Raw genomic sequence first — 14,267 nt, 5'->3', positions numbered from 1 at the left:
GGAATAAACTTACAATTATAATGTACAAACTTGTAGGCACTAAACTTATCCATAATTTGAAACAATGTCCATTGTAAAAAGCGCTATACAAAATGTATTGAATGTAATGAGAAAAATAAGCCTGTGTTTCCTCACAAACTTGATTAGTCGTGCAAAATAGACAGTGTTTAGGACCATATGATCTTCATGTATCAAAAACTACAAGTTGGATCATTTAATTATTAATATAATATTTAATATACAGTGGCTGTCTAATGTTTAAAACACTTAGTCTTTTTTGCATGTACCTTTTGTGTATATGCAAAAAATAGGTAAAAGGCAAAAGCACACAAGAATTGAACAATCAATGACTAGAAGAAAGTTCTGTAGACAGATGAGTCCAAACACCGTGCAATTTTGTTTGTATTTCAGCTAAATAGGAGGGGGAGGTGGTAGCTCAGTGGTTAAGGCGCCGGGTTACTGATCGGAAGGTCAGATGTTAAGCCCCGGTATCGCCAAGCTGCCAGTCTTGGGCCCTTGAGCAAGGCCCTTAACCCTCTGTGCTCCAGGGGCGCCGTATCATGGCTGGCCCTGCGCTCTGACCCCAGCTTCTGAGCAAGCTGGGATATGCAAAGAACGAATTTCACTGTGCTGTAATGTGTATGTGACAAATAAAGGCTGTCCTATTCTATAAATAGAACCAACTTTACCATACATCAAGACAATGATCCAAAGTATAATTTCAATCTCTGTAAGGGTTATTTAGAGAGCAAAGGGTCAGCTGGAGTGTTATCTATAGTGGAATGTGCTTCCCAGTCCCTGCACCTAAATTCTATTTGACTGCTCTGGGATGAACTGGATCGCAACTGGTGAAGAACAAATTTGGCGAGTTTTACAAGAGGCATGGCAAAGTATTTCAGCTGAATGTTTAGAGAAAGAAACTGTCCAGATGCCCAGAGTGTATAAAGCTGTTATTCATGCTAAGGGAGGATTCATTCAGTCAAAATAAAGTGTTACATCTGTACATTTATATATTAGTTTGGTCAAAGTAAATCATCATACAGTCAAATTACCTTTTTTGTTGCATATAACATGTATGCATTTCTCAAAATCCATCAAAGGCTGTATATTTTTTAAACCTTCGGCAGGCACTGTAAATTGTATGCCCATGCCTGCTAAGTGCTTTTATATCAGCTTTGTATCCGCTTGAATACAATAGTAAACTAGTGAATAGAAAGTGCATCATTCTTTCTTTATTCAGAATACTTTTGGGATCCAGACATTTGCCCTTGACTAAACATTCTTTCTAAGAAGATTAGGAAGTCTTATGCAAAGTGATGATATTGGACAGTTAGAATTATAAGCCAAACTGTTCATACTACAGAAACTGGAAAAGTTTTGAAAACCAGTTTTTGAGTTGTGACCATGTTTTAATGCTCTACATCACTTTGTAGAATTCGCCGGAATTTGTTATTCCTTTAGTATCAAGTGGGCATGAATTACACTCCGGGTCCAGGCTGTGCCATTTTTATGAATGTGTTGTGCTTCAGGAGATCGAGGCAATCATTCTTGCTTAATGAAATGACGCCAAGATGCAGCAGAACTTAAAGGTGCCAGTGTTTTGGCAGTTAAACGAGAGAACGAGAAGCTATAAAATGAACACCAGGGTGAGGGTTAAATCAGCATGCCACCATAAGCGACTTTCTGTCTGCTGTGCTGATGAGGTAATGGCCACTTATTTGGCAGTTAATAATAGTGGTCTCTTTGTGCATCCTGCTTTAAAATGGTGTGCTGGAGGTTGTGTAGAACTGCGATGCAGATAAATCAACTACTTTTTTTTTAAATACTCAAGAATGATTTAAGTCGCAATACAGAGTCTCAAGGCGGACTGGAAAAAAGCGCCTGCTTGATGGATCTGACTGACTGACTGACTGACAGAGGGCCAAAAAAAAAAAGACACACAGAGACTTCACACACAGGCAGACACATAAGATGTGTAAAATGCACATACAAAGACACACACACACACACACACACACACACACACACACACACACACACACACACACACACACACACTTATACACACCCAGACAGACACTCACAAAAAAAGGGAAACACATTCATACACATGAAAGACCGCAGTGGTGAACACACAGGCAGATATACACAAAGACGTAATATACACACAATAACGCAGACAGATATACACAAAAGACAAATGTACATAAGGACATTCATACTGACATGTACACACATCCATGTACACATTCGCACGTACGAAAAACAGGCACACAGGCAGACCTAAACAATTACAAATACCGACATCTACACACACACATACACACCTACAGGCAGGCAGAAAGGGGCAGACACAGAGACAGACAGAAATATTGACACCCAAACATATTGATACTTATTGTGGTTTAGACATACAGACACACAAACACACTTAAAACACAGACAGCTAAACATACAGTTTACACACACACACACACACACACAAATATGGATACCGAAAGACTGACGCACAGGCACAGAAAGAGACATGGACCAACACCAAGACAAACATGTATACACAGCCACACACTCTCCCACACAGACACGGATACAGAAAGTTTGAAAAGCAAAAAAAACACAAATCTACACACACACACACACACACACACACACACACACACACACACAAATGTTTGGTTTAAATTAATCCATACCCTTTTAAGAAATCCTATTTTTTTTTCACTGAAACTTTCAGCTCAACATTTTTGGTTTGGGAACCTGTGACTTATTCACTCAAACGCAACTTTAGCAGGTGGAATGACCAAGCTGGACTCGGGACTGCAGCTGTGCACCACTGGTTTAAGCTTTTAAATGACCAGTACAGGTCAGCTCCCTACATAATGGATTGGAAAGACATGTTGTGTTTTCAGCTGTATGCTAAGCTGATATTAGCCCAGCACCTCGTTTTCCCTGGCTTTTAGAAAGGACCTCTCAATCAATAAACCATTAGCAACCAGATGAGCAAACTTGGCCTTAGCCCTGGCTGCTATTTCGGAACTTTCTCTCCCTTTGTCTGATGCCAGTCTGAACAGCTGCCGTATGTTTCAAAATCTCCCTCCAATCCAGGTCTCGGTGACTTGTGCGATTTTTGGTTTTGCTTCTGTTCAATCCCAGCCATCTTCCTGTTCCTCACCATGCCTGCCTTGAGCACTTCCTGTATCAGAAGGGCAGATCAAGACAAGTGAGCTGGGAGTTCAAATATTCATGTAGATGTAGCAAAGCGTAGCGAGGTGCGATTAGCTTAGTGTTGAATAAGATATACATGAAGGATGTGATCTCACAATAGTGCCTAAAGCAACATAAAGCAGGATAAAAAGAAATTGTTTCAGTTTGGTGGATTGGAATAATTTGATAAGATAGCAACAGATTTCGAGCTGTTCGAGTCGCTGTACACCAATTATACTCGTTCAGATAATTTCACGGCCTCACCGTCACCTTGGGTCTGATTACAGTGTCTACGATTCAATCATATCACAGATTGATATTGTTTTAATCGTTTAATCAGAGCATTTCCAGAAGAATTACCCTGAAGAACCCTGTGTTCCTCTATGTTTTCTTTTTTCACTGAGGTTTGAACAGTACAGTAATCATATAGGAAAACTTTATTTTCCTATATGTTGCATTCATGCATTCACATTGCATCTGAATGACCTTTAGTAGATAATAGGAATTGGGGTCTTACTATTTTTTTTTTTAATTGCTAAAAAAAAAAAACAACGAAAACCCCTTAAAACGTTCTTTGGGATGCTGCAGAAAATATGAAGAAGTACCTAACAGGCAAATGCATTTATTTAGCTAGACAATTAAATTAAGATGTTACTATGCTAATAATTGAGATTTAGTTATTAGTTAGGCTTGATTAGTTGTCTAACTGTGTTATATAACAATTGGTTTTTAAAAAAGATGTTGTTGTTTGATGTTGAATCCTTAAATATGATTGGTCAGAAGGTATTGCATTCATATTTACATTTAAAGGATTTAGCATATGCCCTTATCCAGAGCGACGTACAATAGTGCTTTGAAGTTTCTATCAATGAGTACATAAACACTGGAGTGGTAGCTCGGTGGTTAAGATGCTAAGTTGCTGGTCAGGGGTTCAAGCCCTGGTATCGCCAAGCTGCCACTCTTGGGCCCTTGAGCAAGGCCCTTAACCCTCTGTGCTCCAGGGGCGCTGTATTATGGCTGACCCTGCCATCTGACCAAGCTTCTAAACAAGCCGGGATATGGGAAGAAAAGAATTTCATTGTGCTTTAATGTATATGTGACAAATAATTTATTAGATTTTATTTAATTCACTGGTTTGCCAGGTTGCAAACTCATAATTATAGCATGCTTTTTTAATGTAAAACAAAACAGGAAAATTAAGTGCTAGTTCAAGTGCTTCAGGAGGAGGTAGTTTTTCACCATGGTAGGACAGAAAAGTTTGAGCTCTGCTGTTTTTATGCTGTTTTAATATAGTATTTTATATGACAAGCATGATGTTGAGGCATAGCATACCACGTCATTGTTTTCTCTTTATTTGAAACAGCACTCAGCATTTGTGTATTTGATACAGATTTTCTTAGTTAGAAAGAAAAACAACGAAAAAAATCAAGATTCCTTCAGACACTTATATAAAATGTTCCATAAAGCTGTGTACCTCTGAGAACAACCTTCAGGTTCAGTGTAGAAGAGAGGAATTTTTTTTTTTTTATTATTATACTGAATGTGTCTACATCAGACGTAAAAATAAAAAAATAACATGGTGAATAAATATGTATTGATCTAAAATAAATTATTATTGTAAATAAATCATGCATTTCAGCCTTTTGTGGGTAAATTAACTTCGTTGTTTGATCATTACATTTCTGTTATTTGAGAAAAAAACTGCTCTGCCTTCTAAGGATAAAAGAGTAAATAATAAATCATAGATTCATGGTTTGCCAAAGGCCATGTTTTACTTCAAAGCTTCACTTTTTAGCCTGAAAGGTTACTATTGACGCGTGATGCGTGAGTGCCCTCCAAAGTGCCACTGATCAAAGTGTAATATTTCGAAGAAAGCAACAACGATAATCTTCTAATTAGTTCACAAAGATTTACTGAGACAACAATCATTACTCTTAGGGTTTGTGTGGTTGCTGGCTTTTTGATTGACAGCAAGTGTGTCACGTGATCCGCCTTACTTGCCATTGTTTTGAAAGCCAACAATGGAAATATTGCATATAATATATGCACTAAATTTGAGTTCTTGTGTAAATTAAAACAGTATGAACATAAGGTACGGCTCAGTTGTATAGCAACACAAAATTGGCTCACAGTCAAGCCGCATCACCGCGGCGTTGGCAAAAACAGTCGAAAATGATTACAGCTACACTGTTTTTTTTTTTTCTTTTCAGAACCATGCAAAATGTCACATTTACATCAATATTAAAAGTTTATTGTAGCATAACAGTGAAACACCAAGTGCTGTGAGATATCAGTAAGCACACCCAGCACTTTACAGACGACTTGAACTATGAAGGAATCCCTGCTAGTCATCTACTGAGAGAAGATCTTCACAGGCTGTTAATAAACATGCATTCCTTAAACTCCGGCTCTAAAGAGGAAACCCGGGGTGACAGGAATTGTAAAAGATTAACACCTCAGATTTCTTTTAAATGAAAGGCAGCAACGCATTCAAGTGTATACCCCATGGACTGCTGTTCCTCATACAGTGGATTCTTTTTTTTTTTGTTCCTTCATTTACGCATAACTTCATCGAGAACTTCTCATATGGTGGTGAAGATCGGTGCAAGTCAGCTCAGCTATCGATAATGACCAGTTAGGGTAAATTGTGCTAGGCTGAAGAAGTTCTGTTTTTGTAGAATGTTAAGCAGCATGCTCACAGCTAGCTTTTGACATTAGAGATTCAATTGGCATTCTCCTCCACACACACACACACACACTCTACCTTGTTTTCTGACCCACTCTCCCCATCTGGTGCTCTCAGTCCGGCGCTCTCGGTAATCTCCAAGTGCTGTGTAAATCCTCAACTAGCTGGGGTTAGCGTTTACACATCATGCTTTCTAGGATTAGCCATTAGCCATTAAATTCTTTATATTTCAATTATTAATTAACATCACATTCGACATTATAGCCGCTATGAACACTGATTTCCTCACCAGCCTCTCTTTTTTTATCTCTATATTCATATCAAGACACAGCATATTAAAGCCCAAAAAGCCTTATCTTGAAAACTATAACAAAGTATTAACACTGGACTCTTTTCATAAATGTTTAATAAGAAAGCTTCACCGTATCTACAGTTATTAGATTTTATTAGGTTTTTTAATTAATAAATAAAGCTGCATTCGTCCTGCAAGTTCGATGTTTGTACGACGGCGTTTTAGTGCCACGTAAAAAAATAAAATGAATAAAAAAATCCAAGATTACGAGAATAAAATTGAAATATTTTAACCCCGAACCCTGGCTGACATTCTGACGACGCCGCTGTTCAACTCCTTCAGGGTCGATTTCTTTGGCCATCATCCTCATAGTATCTTGAGAAACAACAACTTCTTCAAACAGCACTCAGATTTAACCATCTATATCCTTCAGACTGCACAAAAGAGGCAATTTCCTCAATGTGTGTCGGATATGTTTTTCTGAATAAATTGTTTCCTACATAACCATTGCAGTGTCCGTTTACTAATTAGACGGCAACTCCTGATGCTGATGCGCCAAAAAACAAGGAATTTTCTAATTGCTAAATAGTAACACAAAAAGTAGGATTTAACCAAATCCTCCACATCCATTTTATGCAAAACAGCAAAAAATTGTTTTGCAATTTTGTGATTTTTTTTCTAAAAATATTACCACTTTAATCTCTTTAAGCTACGACTCAGAATTACGACTTTATTCTCAAAAAATCTTTTAATATACTTTATTTTATTTATTTTTACATTACTTTGCTCTTTTTTTTTTTTTTTTATCTTATATTGTATTTCTTCCATGTTTACAAGTCAGACAGTTAAAAAAGCATTTCACTATATGTCACACTCTGTATGAGTGTGTATGTGACAGATTAAATTAGAAACTATTTGACTTTATTCTCGTAATTTCGACTTTATTCTAAAGAACATTTAGATTTTTATTTTTGTACTTTTGACATTATTCTTAGAATATTTCCACTTTATTCTAGTAATCGTAGATTTTTTTTTTTCCATGTGGCACTAAAACACAGTTATGGTAGAAGAAATTCTTGCTGTTCTAGGAAAAAAAAATCCACGAACACGTGCAATGTTTATTAATTTAGTGACACCTTTTTTTTTTTTTTTTTTTCGTTTCAAGTTGCATTTAAATGGGAAATGTCCATGAAATTACAAGCAATCACAATATAGTGGCTGTAAATATTGACCCATTATGTAAAAGTTCAAATATAAAATTTGGACTCTGGAGATCCCTTTCAAATATAAACAGTTTCTTTATTAACTGTTAATGTATAATGTCCACCATACAAGTCCCTGTGTAAGCTGTTGCTGTAGAAGCAATAACGTGTTAAAACACGTTCATTAATATCAATCGTAAAAAAAAAAAAATGAGTGAACAGATTCTGACCAATCAGAATCAGGTATTTAAAAATAAAACTTTTATAGTGAAATAAAGCACAAAATATGACTAGATACTATTGACCGGAGGATATATTTTTCTTACATGCAGTATATAAGATAAATCTTTCCTTCTCCGTGTTGCTTATCTCGCCATCAGCAGCAGTGGATCACATGGGTGACAGTACTGAACTACAGATCTTTATTTCACTTTCCCACTGACACTTCTCATTAGACACTGCCCGAAGTGTTTAAATCCTCTGTGCGTGTTAGTGTGTGTGTGTGTGTGTGTGTGTGTGTGTGTGTATGTGTATGTGTGTATATGTGAGTGGCAGTGAGAGGTCTCTGTCAGATGTCTGCTTTCAATATCCTGCTTGCTTGACTCTGAAGCCATCATCATTAACACAGGGACACAGCAGAGTTCCCCTGCCTTAAAGGTGTGAGGAGAAGAGAGAGAAAGAGAGAGAGAAGTGTTCACTGGAATGTACTGTAATTTACATTTCTGGTTTTGAAATAAGAAAAGCACACATTTTATCTGATATATTCTAATGTAATAGGGGGTTATTTAGAATTAATTTTAGTTCCATTCAAAATATTGAATGGTGCTGATGTTAGAGCTTGTATACTGTTTAAGGGTCACTTGTATTGAAATAAATACATATAATGTGATACGTTTTGTTCCTGGCTGGAATGGAGGAAATGTTTTGCAATAAAGACAGAGCCGCAAATTTACACCATCTTGTTGGCTTGGAGACTCATGAATTGTTTTCTACATGTTGTTAATCTGCGTTATATTTATAACTTGGCACGATCCATCCAACCATCCTGGCCCATCTGTTCTGATTCGACTTTCACCTTGTTGAACGTTCCGAGGAATATTTTTGGAATGTAAATGTACAGCTTATTTATTTAACTAATTGGTGTAACTGAGCCGAGTTATGTAATAATCTAAAAAAAGGAATAAATAAAAATAAAAAAACACCACCAACCCCTTGTTCTAAAGGACAATATGCACGTTAACAGCATCATATAAATTTACAGTTTTAAGAACTGCATGAAATGCAGAAATCATAAGTCCTAAATTTTAAAGCTATAAAAATACAGGAAATTCCAATTCACTAGAGAAAAAAACAGTCACATCTTATGCTTAAATGTAAAATAATCACATTACAGATCGTTCCAAAATCACACAGACTCCATAAAGACTCCAGAGACAGCATGATGCCTGATGATATATGTATTAATATGTATTAATCATTCAAACATTCTTTATAGCAATTTACATTGTTGTTTTTATTGAAAATCATTTCCCTCACATCTGACACATCTACATCATTCTTTAATAGTCTTTAATAGCTCGAGCAGCGACTTGGCGCTTTATAACTGTTAGAGCGCACTTTCAGCCATGTGTGTAATAAAGCTGCTTTTGTCCTTGTGAGTACACGAGCAGTGTGAATTACAGAAACTGCTTTGCCATGCAGTAAATTAAACCCCACTCCACTTTTCTTGTGTGTACGAGTTATCGATTTTTTTTTATCTTAACTGCCTTAGTTTGTAATGGCATTTATATTCACTGAAATGTAGATGTTGAAGAGAAGTGACAATGTTTTTAACAAAGATTTATATCATTTTATAAAAATAGATATACATTAAATGAACAAAATTTCATGGACACATGACCATAGGTTTCGCAGTGCTTTTTGAACATCCCATCCCACCCCACACTTTGGGGTGCCCATCTGTTATTATAATAACCTCCACTCTTCTAGGAAGTTGTTTTAATAGATTTTGGAGTGCGTTTTGGAGATTTGTGAACATTCAGCCACCAGGGGGTTAGTAAAGTCAGGTACTGATGTAGGGTGATGTGAGGAAGCCTGGGGTGCAGTCAACGTTCCAGTTCATCCAAAAGGTGTTCAATAGGGTTGAGGTCAGAGCTTTAAAGCAGCTCACTCAACATATACCACTCCAACCCATGCAAAACATATTTTCATGGAGTTCACTTTGTGCACAAGGGCATCGCCATGCTGCAACATGTTTGGGTTTCCAAGTTCAATTGAAGGGAAATTTTAATTTCAGATCCAAAAATATCCTATATAGTTGTGTGCCTCCAGTATTATGGTAACAGTTTGGGAAAGAACCACATATGGCTGAAAATAATGGGGTGTCCAAATACTTTTATTTATATAGATGTCAGGGATCCGCCTGCCACGCCTCCTCGGTAGCGGTCACGCTGCCTTCGCTATGCCACGCCGGCTTTGATTCCTGACAGCTGGAACTCATTAAGGATACGACTATATAAACTCACGTTCTCGTGTCACTGGCTGTCGGTTCTTCAAGGTCATGCTGGTGATTCCCGTGGCTCCTCGACCACCAGCATTCCTGCTGGTTCCGTCTCCTGATTCCGTCTCCTTTGAATTACTCTTTTGGTTGGACATTACTTTTCCTTTGGATTACTTATCCCGGGGGAATGTTTTTAGTGTGTGTGTATTTTGAGTTCAATAAAACATGATTGAGTTATTCCCGCTTCCGCGTCATGGTCGCCGCCCTGACAATAGAATAGTAGCTAGATAATTATTAAAATGCACTACAAACATAAAAAATACACATTAAATTTCATGTATTAAAAAGTAGGTTCTTACATTCGTTGCCGTTAGAAGAAGACAAAACATAAAGAGCAAGAAAATGGTTACTTGAGATTATTGTCCTGACAGACTAATGGAGAATTGGAAATTAGGAAACCTGGACTTCCAGATTCTGGGTAAGAATATGTTTCAGTGTGTCTTAATATGTTTCTGTAGTCTCACCACAAAAGTGATCTAAATACTGTGAAACTCTGTATTTTAAACAATATACCGCTAACTACATCTGGATAAATCTATAGCTTGAAATCAGCATTAACACTACAGTAACTGCACGAATATCTGGGTTAAATTGGATTTGAGTCTAGAAACAAAATAATCTGATCAATTTAGAATCTATTTAACATTATCATTAGACATATACAAACTAACCTTTTTGAAATGGGTGGGGAATTTATTTTTTTTTAATCTAAAAGCATATTTAACAGGTTTAATAATATGTAATGAAATAGCTGTTATATAGAGCCAACCCACAGATTTTAATTTACCAGAGTGAGCATCGTCATTAATACCATTCGGGGTCATGGCTGAGAACTTTCGATTGGTTAGATTTTTGGAGGGGTGAGAGATTGGCCATATTAGTTAAAAAAAGAATTGAACGTGTGAATGAGATTGTCAAGTGGATTGAGTTCTTGGCATAGGAAAAGGGGTAACTTGTGCATTTGCCTGTGCTCACTGAATAATTGAGTCAAGGAGCAAAATGAACACCATTTCAAAGAGAATGAAGGCAAAAACAATGGCTGTGGTTTTCACAAAGCAGTGAAAACGTCTTAATGGCTTCAGAGAGGTCAGATTGTGATTTAAAAGAGAACCAAGAGCAACCCTTATTGCTTTTAAAAGAAATAAGCAGCTTCTGATTTGTTTTTTTACTGGCTGAGATTATGCGAGATTTCATGTTTTGAATTAGTCAGCATTTATATTCATTAGTCGTAGTGTAATTATTGCTGAAATGCATGACTCGAATAAGACTTTCCAAAAGAAACAGATTTAGTTTGTAATATTGTAACTTTGTCTGTTTAAGGATAAAAGTTGGCTTTGATAATGACCCTGAAACCTCACTAAACAACATTGCCAAAGAGCAAAAGGCATTAAACAGTGCACTTAAGTGAAGGGGAGGTTTTTATGGAGTGTGTAGTGGACACAAGGAAGGACATTAATCTTGGGGTTCAATCCTTTAGCTGTCTCCTGCGTCCAAAGGAGAAACAATGGCGCTGCAATGGCCTTTTGCACAATGAGAGCGTTTTCAACGGTGCGAACAATCATCGAGTCAGTCAGCGATCAGCCTGTATGTGATTCTTCACACTTTTCACTCACCCGTCCTCTTTTATTTATTGCCTCATTCATATTAGCTGTTTTGGCTGTTTTGACCCACAGTTTAAAGCCATTATACTAATGCGTCTCGTTCTTTGCGCTCCTTCCTCACTACTTCTTCCTGCTGTCCGTTACACCACGTTCTGGATTTCTGGAACTCTTTGGTTTTCAGGGAGTGTAGGTAATTGCTCATAGGCTTTAAGTGTAGCTGTGACCTTGAGATTCACAGACATATTTAATAAGCAGCAGCCTTCTATGCCATTACCTTTCATGTCTAAAGAAAGACAAAGGGTCTCTCAGGGCTTTTCTCCACCTGGTCCTCACTGTTTAAAGTTTGAGATGTGGCTTAGGGTGCTAAAGAGTCAAGCAGAGCATTTTATTTTATGTTTATAGAGTATTTGAAATGAGTTAAAGGGAAAAATCATTTGCATTGTAAATCTGTAAAGGCAGTCCATATTGCCTACACCCAGATTACCTTAATGCATAATGCAGGTCGAAAATGTTTTCTTTGGGATTTTGATGGACATTTTGCGATATTATATTAAATGATACATTGATAAAATGACTGTGTTTGATCGAATGTTGATGATTCACTTAGATGACTGTACAGTAGTTGATTCTGATGTTATACAGTATGATTCTACTAATATTTTACCAGCTTTGTTTGCGAATCCGGTGTGTATTAACATAAAATTTACATTCTGCTGCAATGGCTCAGGACTGCAGTTTTTTTTAGTCTGGTTCCTCTCAAGGTTTCCTCCTCACACTATCTAATTAGAGATAAACTAATAAGGAACAAACTTATAGCCACTAAACCTATACATTTTACCTTCATAACCTATTTTTCTTAGTTAAGCTGCTTTGAGACAATGTTTATTGTTAATCAAACTGAATCTAATCTAATCGGACTGAATTACTGTTCACGAATGATGATGTAATTGACTTTTGAGTATCAGATTTAGCCCCAAAAATCACCTGTCCATTAATTAGCTTATTTATATAGTTTAATAATATGAACCATATAATAATTGATTATAAACAAATATTAATTTCAAACTTTCAAATTCATGCTACTATCCAATTTGGCCAATCGTTGTACCTGGCAAAATTGTGTTTCATATGACGGATGCTGTAGCACAATCTATTGAGTATATTTTAGATGTATAGCCCTTTGCATGTTGCATTTAATTGATGTGTACATTATATGGCTGTAACAAAGCATACATCAATACAGATACTGGTATTGGATAAGGATCCCCCTTGATACTTAGTCTAGTGTACGATTACGCTCTAATAAACAGCTAACACAAAATGACCACGATCTGTAGCTATTTTTTACGATTACAATATCAAGCAAATCAAATATAAATCAAAGCAAAGCAGCCTTCAGATGGTGCTCTGTGAAAATATCTGGTGTAGCAGTTATAGTTCAATAAATAAGTGCCATGCATTGAAACCGTTATTTCAGCTGAGGGAGTGCACTTTCTCATCACTTGTCAACACACTGGGCTCATGACTCAAGGTGCAATTCATACTCTGGAAAAATAAAATGTTCTGTGATGCTTTAGCACTAAATATTTTGTCATTTTTACCCGAAAATAATTCTTTTATTTTTTAACACAACAAATGTCTAATATTTATGCTTTCTTAGTAGCAAGGTATCTATTATGCCGTTATGGACCAGAATTTTGTATATGTTTTCCATTTTCTTTTTCTGACCTGTTCACCTTTATACTTAACCATCTTATTTTTTTCTCTCTCTCTCTCTCTCTCTCTCTCTCTCTCTCTCTCTCTCTCTCTCTCTCTCTCTCTCTCTCTCTCTCTCTCTCTCTCTCTCTCTCTGCTATCTAACAGTGTTTAATCCTCTTAGGCATGGGCCAGCATAATGTTCGCTCTTAAAGCATTTTCTCCCCTGCTTTGGGATTATGCTCTTTTTCATTAAATCAAAATTCCATTTTTTTCAGCCTGCTCCCCCCCTCCCTCTTATACTCTCACTCCATTTGTAGGAGAGTAATACAATTAAGACCCATAAGCTTTGGTCTTGAATAAAGAGCAAGGCAGGGATCATTTCCACAGCTGACTGGGGATCATTGGTAAGAAATGTCAGTGCTGTGGAGCAGACCGAGAAGCACAGAGACACGGCTGAATATACAGTACAAGAAGCCCTGATATTGACTCTGTGAGGACTTTATACTGCCTGTTTTTAATATACCATTGAGAGACAGACATTTTCATATTTTCTTTGGAGGACATTTTCTTACAGGTTCCTATGTAATCGGGAATAATATCAGAATACCTGGGGGTGTACATAGACAATAAACTAGGCTTGACTAAGAACACTGTGGTACTCTACAGGAAGGGTCAGGGCTGCCTTAATTTGTCTGAGGTCCTTCCAAATTTGCAGGACGATTCTGAGAATGTGTTATGACACAGTTATGGTCGGTTTTCTCCTGTATGCTGTGGTATGCTGGGGAAGCAAGCTAAGAGGGCGAGACAAAAACAGACTCAACAGACTGATTCACAAGGAAGGAGCTGGACTAATGTCTGAAAAGAGGATGCTGTCCAATGTAAAGTCCATTTGGACAACTCCTACTATCCCCTACATAAAACACTGGTCAGTCTGAGGAGTAGCTATTTTTTACTATTACAATATCGAGCAAATCAAATATAAATCAAAGCAAAGCAGCCTTCAGATGGTGCTCTGTGAAAATAT

The 14,267-nt window shown here is 37.0% G+C and overlaps 2 protein-coding genes across 4 annotated transcripts in view; one reads left to right on the top strand and one right to left on the bottom strand.

The window, feature by feature from the left end:
- Nucleotides 1-14,267, bottom strand: part of ddr2a (discoidin domain receptor tyrosine kinase 2a) — a 359,575-nt gene that overhangs the window by 65,962 nt on the left and 279,346 nt on the right. The window lies entirely within an intron of this gene.
- Nucleotides 1-14,267, top strand: part of lrp8 (low density lipoprotein receptor-related protein 8, apolipoprotein e receptor) — a 180,830-nt gene that overhangs the window by 46,264 nt on the left and 120,299 nt on the right. The window lies entirely within an intron of this gene.

Source organism: Silurus aristotelis, assembly GCF_946808225.1.
Source record: "Silurus aristotelis genome assembly, chromosome: 2".
NCBI classification, from domain to species: Eukaryota; Metazoa; Chordata; class Actinopteri; order Siluriformes; family Siluridae; genus Silurus; species Silurus aristotelis.
Note: the sequence above shows the minus strand (reverse complement) of the source record. Positions and strands in the feature narration are given on the sequence as shown.